The following is a 7,786-nucleotide window of genomic DNA, read 5'->3' as shown; positions in this document are numbered from 1 at the left end:
GTTTTATGGAGTATAGTTTAGATATAGTAAAATTAGGTGTACAGTTCTTGTTATTTGGAAAAGTATATTATTGTACAACCACAAGCACAGTCAAGATATAGAATATTTCTATCACCTCATAGTGTTTCTTTATTCCCCTTTATAGTCAATTCTCTGCTAGTTTTATGGAGTATAGTTTAGATATAGTAAAATTAGGTGTACAGTTCTTGTTATTTGGAAAGTATATTATTGTACAACCACAAGCACAGTCAAGATATAGAATATTTCTATCACTTCATAGTGTTTCTTTATTCCCCTTTATAGTCAATTCTCTGCTCCCATCTCTAACCCCTGGCATCCTATAATTTTTCTTTTCTTTTTTTTTTTTTTGGACTTTTATAAATATGGAATCTTATAGTATGTAGCCTTTTATGTCTAGCTTCTTTCACTAGCTTAATGGTTTTGAATTTCATCTATGTTCTTTTTTATTGCTGAGTAGTATTCTATTGTATAGGTGTGCCACAATTTATCTATTCACCGACTGGTAGACATGCCATTTATTTACAGATTTTGGGTGTTTATGAATAAAGCTGCTATAAATATTTACTTATGGTATTTATTTCTCTTAGGCAATCCTGGGTCATACACTAAGTGTATGCATAACTTCAAAAGAAACTGCCCAACTGTTTTCAAAGTGGCTCTACCATATTGCATTCCCACCAGCAATGCCTGAGAATGCCTGTTGATCTGAGTCCTGGCCTGCCCTTGATATTGATTGTTTAAATATTTATTTTTAATTTAAGCCATTCTAATAGATCCAAATTTCCTTTGATATCCCCATAATGATGCACAGACATCTTTGTGGTCCTGTGAAAGCCCTCTTTTCTCTTGTTCGGATGAGAGTTTTACCAAATGTTTTTAAGTAATGAACATTTGCTTATGTAAAATCAGGTTCTCCATCAAGCAGAGGAATTTAACTGTAGGAATTACATATTTTGAATTGACTTTTGTCAGCAGGCTGAGTTGGTTAGAACATGATACTAATGAAATTTTAGGATTAGTAAAGTTAAGTCTGTTTCTCTGCCAGTGGAGAGAAAATCCCATATTACCGTTTCATAACTGGAATCCTTACTAACAAAGAACTCCAAAGAAGAGAGTAAATGTGTTAGTGAAAATTTATCATCAGCACAGAAAAACAATAAGCTGCATATTCAGTTATTACCCAAACAACCCCCTATGAAATAAGGGGGGGGGGACTCAAGCTAAACAACAGTCTAAAGAACTTTTAATTGAAATGTCACTTTCACTATTTAAACTAAAGAGCCATTGCTGTGATGTGTGATAAAAGTTGATGGTGTCCTATTTCTTTGTGTGGAATTGCTTTTCTCTCATCACTGACTTAATTTGATTGCACCAGTTTGTCAACTGTCACGTTTGGCTTCCCTCAGCTGCAAAGTATAGATAATGACAGTCTATGTAATTTAACAATTATGTGCCAACATTTTGTTTCTCCTAATCAAGATGAACTAAGAATTTTCCCCACCCCATAACTTTGGAATAATAAAAAAGTTCAAGGCTTTCTTTTTTATTGTCTGTCTTGTATTTTACAGGTGGCTTGTCTAATATCTTGCATTTTCATCCTTGTAGTCATCTATGCAATAGCACCTTTGCTCTACTGGCTGCCCATGGTACTGTAGTGCTTTTTCACTATCTTGTTTTTAACTTTACTTTTAATGAGAATCACCATATATAAAATTTCTTGGAAGAGTAACCTCAATAATCCTAAATCTGAAAACCAAGTTACGTAAGTACAGGGTGACTCGGGGAGGGGTGGAAAGATACATTCAATGAGGGAGGAATAGGAAGGGGTCATGGCTGTTTTCTAATTCTTTGGCTCTTGTATAAAAACGGCATTGTGAACTAGATTCAGTCTGTGATCACGTGGAGGGCAGAACTAGGCATACTCTGTTATAAGAAGTAGACTTTGGAAGAATTTTATCAGAATTTCGACTGTTAGAAAATGTGTGCTGGGGCAAGGGACTAGGGAACAAAATACATCTTCCCATCCTTGATACATTAGATAACGTTGACACATTCTCACCTTGCTCTTTATAAGCGTGAGGCACCAAAGTGACACAAACAAGTTCCCACTCTGAAAAGAACCAGTCTCAGTCCTTTGCTATTCTAATTCTCCTTTTGTGTAGTGAGAATAAATCATTTCCATGGGAGAATCTTCCAATAATCAAGTTCACTTTTCAAGAGAGTTATAAATATTTTCAGGTAAAACCAGATAATTCATATTTAAAGCAATTATAAAATATATATAATGTAAATATGTAATTTTTTGCAACAAACACATTTAAAACAAACAATGGTGAATAATTATAGTTAAGGGGACATGCAACCTTATAACATTCACTCTTATAGTTCTCTACTACTTTTTTCTTTCTTTTCTTGTTTTTTAGAATTTCATAAGTTTTACCCAGTGATTTTCTAGAATTAATATGATATTTGTCAGGTACAATACTAGGTTAGTTCTAAACAAAACAATTATTACTTTAGTCCTCTACTTGCTTTTTTCTAGTGAGTCCTTTAAAAAAAAATAAATAAAAGTACCTCAGTCCTTTTAAATTTAGGCCAAAATCTTATCTATGTTTTCATCAACTTACTTTTTTATTTGCAGTGTGTTCTTGCAAGCATTATTGTTGTGGGACTGAAGGGAATGCTAATACAATTCCGGGATTTAAAAAAGTACTGGAATGTGGATAAAATTGATTGGGTAAGTAGAAATTTGACCTAAAATCTCCCTCTTTGGCATAAGTACATATTACCAAATAAGTTTTAATACTTTTATTTGCAGAAAATAGATTTAGTAGTTTGAGACTTGTATACTTTACAAACTACCAGTTATTTTTAAAAAATCTTAATAAAATCATTGAAATATAAATTGTCTTTATAAGAAACAGAAACAGAATTTTGTCAAATTTTGACGTGTGCATAGTTTGAGAACTTTTAAAGAAATGCTAATTTAATTGGATTGGGGCTACCCAATTTACATTATGAATTGATTCTGGAAGCATGAGTCAGCAAGTAAGTACACACTAATAAAAAATATGATGATTTATAGTGTGTACAAAAACCCAGAATTCATTGCTAAAATTTTATCCTGCAGGAATATAAGGTGAATCTTTTTTTGTGGTTATGCACTGAATGTTCTTATTTTTGTTTTTACTAAACTATAAGCAAACAGCACAATTAACATGACATTCAGCAACTCAAGACCAGATTTTCCCACACATATGGAGAGTAATCAATTTAATGGGCACAGACATAGGGATTCCTGATAACCTGACACTTTGATGCATGTCTAGGTGGTCCTGCCTCAATGACAGCAAAGCCACTCTCCCTATTACTTTTTCCACTATTGCTCTTTAAAGGAGCCAGAATGGTATAATAACATCTGTTACATTAGCTAAAATGTACCATGTTAGGGTTTACCTGCAATGCCAGCCTCTGGTTATCTTGGTGAGAGTCAGCACTGTGAAAACATGTCTCAGAAGATGACATTGTGTACAATTCTGGACTCAGAAACACAAAGGCAGAGGCAATGAATCCCTTTCTCTCTCTCTCTTTTGTTTAACCTCCCTTAAAATTCTTTGATGCTTTGCTCTGTTACTGTAGATCTGGTCTTTTTACCTGGATTTTTTCTCTTTTAAATCTAGGTTGCTATTCTTATACTTATATTAACAATCTAAATTCAAAAGGTCTCATGAATTATCTTTCAAATGGGTTATATTGAGGGAAGCATTATGCTAATATGATATTACTGGGAACAGATTAAATTATACTGAGCAATGATAAAGTATGGTTTCTATTAGTTTTCCAAGAAGGGCTGATGTGTCTTATATTCCGTGAGCTATTTCATGGTAAAAATATCTACCTTTTTAATTTTTTTAGTAGACAGAAGTTTTTGTCTGAGTTTAAAATGCTTTCTCTCAGGACTTTTTAGATTTGACAGTATTGTCAGGCATTGAAAGATAAGGTAGAGAAATCATAGGTCAACATAATTTTTTTGTTATTTTTTGTAAGTTTGTTTTCCTAAATGAATGCTCAGTGAATGAAGTTCTTTCTTCTTGCCCATGAAGTCCGGTAATGTTATCAGAATATTTCTGTAGTTGAGCATGCAGAATAAAATTTCTGAGTGTGGTATATCTTTTTGATCTCAGAATCAATGATTATTTACAAAATTTTTCTTCTAATATATCTTTGAATATTTTTCCAAATCTATTTGTTCTGTTTTCTTCTTAATGATGTATTTGTTGATTTTAGTTTGTCTTTCTTCATATCTATATACTTTCCCATGATTATTTTGTTTTCCTGTGTGTGTGGTTTCTTTGGACTATTTAGTGTGTCTCTGATTATTTTCTAGTTGTAATTATCATATATTTTATCTTTAAATATGGCTTTTATCTCTGTAATGTTTTTATTTCTACTTTATTTCTTTTGTACATTTTTCCAGCTTGCTTTTTATCTCCTTCAGTTTTGATGTTGTTTTGTTGTTGTTGTTTAATAGAGTATTTCTATTTTTGAGTTGTCATATCTATTTCAGAGGGTTTTTTTCCTGAGATTTTATCACCTATTATAGGTCTAAACTTATCCTTTGTATCTATTTCATTATTTTTTCTTTCTTTTTCTTGTGTCTATGAGGAGGCCCCTTGGTGATTCCTTTAGGGTTGTAATGCATTATTTAGTGAACCTGGATATATGCTAAAAAATAATGTGGGAGGGCAGAAGGTAAAAAGTTACACAATTCTGATTTAGGTATGTTGTTTGAAGATGTGTCTCTAATTGAAGCAAAGCCTCAGAATTACAGGCTCTTTGGTGATCTTACAATTATTGTCTCCTCTCCATTATCCATCTTGGGGATGAAATTAGTGAGTTTACATTTGGACATGCTCTGTTTGAAAGTGTTTAATAGACAGTTTTAAAAATGGTTCAAGAGCTCAGCATTGGTAGTCTCCTACTTAGAAAGTTGAAAACTTGAAGTAGGCAATATGAAGTGGGCAAAGAGTAATGTTTAAAAAGGTGACATGGATATAGCAAGTGCATGCTGATTCAACAGGACATTGGATTTAGCTTGACAATGGCCTCCTGTAGTTGAAGTGGAGAGACATATCTTAGCTGCTAAGGAATTCAACATTGAAAAGCCATAAATTATTGAGATATGATCTGGGCATAGCATTTGGAGTAAATATATTGCACAGACTTTTGTAGATATGGGCTATATTACCCAGTAGACATAATATGTCTAGATTACTCAACAGATAGAATATATGTAGAATATCATGAAAGTAAAATTACTAAAAATGTGTGTACATAAAATAATTTGAAGGTTTAAAGTTTAAAAAATCATATAAATAGTCATCACATAAAAAATCAGAAACTTTTAAAAAATTTCTTTACATTTTTTACAGTTTATTATTGATTCTATTTTGAGTTGTAGGTGAAAACTCTCTATGGAGGAATAAGGAAATAGGGGACCAAATGGAGGACTGACTCATGGGCTCAGAACTGAGCTTGAGATAGAATTCAAATCTACAGAAACTGAATAATATGGATGAGTCACAAAAACACATAGTATACCAGATAGGTATGAAAGAGGTGAGGTGATTCATTAGCTGCTAAACTGTGCTTGACACTGATGTATTTTCTATAAGGAGGAAGAGTTTATGTGTTCCCTACTTAAAGTCAACTTTGGAGTTAGTTTGTGTTTGGGGACTGAATGCCAAATAGGGAAGGGAGCAAGTAGGACCACCCAATGTTAAAAAAAAAAAAAATGGGGGACCAAGAGCTAATCTACTGATAACTGTAACAACCAGCATTTGGGTCTTTAATAGAAATTGTCACAGAAATTGTCACACTGTTGGGCCTTATTCTAACCAATGCAACTATTTACTGATCTATGTTATTAATTTCCATTTGATATGTTTTCAAAGCTATAAATGTAGCCTCAGGAAATAACTAAGCATTTGGAAAGGCTGGCTTATAATAATAGATGATGTTGTGGGAGAGTAAATATGCTTTAAAAATAGAACCAGATGGTACCAAAATTTTTGGTTGCTCTGATGAATCCTGACCTCCAGTCTGTGTGGTTTTTTAAGTGGCAGGGAGCAGGATCCTTAGTTCCCTATGCCATATTAAATCATGTAGGTTGGTCCAAAGGAATTAGACTTAGAAAGCTTTTGGTGAGGTCTTATTGTGCCATACTCAGTCAGGTTTAGTTAGCATTTGGGGATGAGTAAGACTCTGAGTCATCACGGGAAGTTGAAATAATGATCATAAATTTGCAGCCTTATTTTGTATAGGATTAAGTATAATGTAATAGATTAGAAAGGAAAAACACACTGTGTACAAATAGAAGACTCAAATGGCTGTCTATTCAACTGTATAAAGGGAAAACATCTCAGTTTTCTAACCTATAAGATGACAGGCTAGGGATGATCTTATAATAAATAATAACTAGCATTACATTTGTAGAAGATGAATCTGAACATGAAATGTTCCCAAGAACTAAGTTGGCCCTGATTTTTTAGTTTGTACAATAAGTGGTCTCTTTTAAATAAAATTATAATGATCTTTACAGTGGTTGATCTAAAAGTGGCATTGGCAGTGTTGTTTGATTCAGTCATTTTAACATTAGGCTTTGAAAGCCTTATGTAGTTATAAACTACATTAGTTATTTTTATAGCAATGCTAGAAAACAGAATATTGTTGGGAATAACCAAAAATCTGCAAACAATTGCTCATAACATTATTACATTAAATGAGAAAGCAGTGGGATATTATGGCATGGTTGTGAACCATCACATCAACTAACTATTTACAGATCATAAATAGAGTGTTTGTTGGGGATTGAACTAAGGGTTGGCAGTGTCTGGAAATAAAAGAATGAACTTTTCTCCACTTCTATTGTTGAGAGTCTAATGGATCCAGGATTTGTTTCTGTATTTCTGGGCTTCTATTTACCACTTCTTAAATAATATATTCTTGCTGAGAGATTTGGTTACAGGAATGTTGTGGAATAAGATTATGAAGAATTTAGTAATCTTGAGAGAGATGAAACCCACATCTTTTGTTTCCTGTTTCTCTTTCAGGGCATATGGGTCAGTACATATGTATTTACAATATGCTTTGCTGCCAATGTGGGGCTGCTGTTTGGTGTTGTCTGTACCATAGCTATAGTTATAGGACGCTTCCCAAGGTAAGATCTTATTTAAATGCTGTGTTTATTCTGACACAGCAGCACAACATATGGTGTTGCCAGTTACTTTTATTTCTGTGTAACATATAGTACTAAAATCTCGTGTTTCACTTACTGTCAGAGAATTACAGACAAATAGATAAATGCTTTGTTTACATATGATATGTAACAATGTTGGTCTTAATGAAGAGAAATATCCTGATTATAAAATAGAATATATAAAATCTATTAAATAAATCCCTTAACCATAAACTGCATCACAGAGATTTTTTTTTAAAATTACATGAAATGAAATAGTATCTAATGATACACAAACCATATAGCAATGTGATCATTTGGAAAGTTAAATAACTTTAGAAAATTTTATTTTTCAGAAGCCAGATTAATTTATATATATAAATTTAAATTATATATATACACACAGGTGTATATATATAATTTTATAATTTGTTGAGGAATACGCTCTCTTTCTTTTTTTATTAAATATCTATAAACCATTTTTAGGAATATATTACTTTACAAATACTTTCAAGGGAAGGATAAGAA

General features: G+C 32.4%; 1 long non-coding RNA gene across 1 annotated transcript; it reads left to right on the top strand.

Annotated features, from left to right (window-relative positions):
• Positions 1–1,604: 1,604 nt before the first annotated feature.
• On the top strand, positions 1,605–7,219 carry LOC103583251. Its single transcript, XR_549841.1, has 3 exons — positions 1,605–1,667; positions 2,663–2,758; positions 7,134–7,219. It is a non-coding gene; the product is annotated as an uncharacterized LOC103583251 (long non-coding RNA).
• Positions 7,220–7,786: the final 567 nt, after the last annotated feature.

This window comes from Galeopterus variegatus, unplaced genomic scaffold (assembly GCF_000696425.1).
Source record: "Galeopterus variegatus unplaced genomic scaffold, G_variegatus-3.0.2 Scaffold20958, whole genome shotgun sequence".
Taxonomy (NCBI): domain Eukaryota; kingdom Metazoa; phylum Chordata; class Mammalia; order Dermoptera; family Cynocephalidae; genus Galeopterus; species Galeopterus variegatus.
The sequence above is the reverse complement of the archived record's forward strand: the minus strand, read 5'-3'. Positions and strand labels throughout refer to the sequence as shown.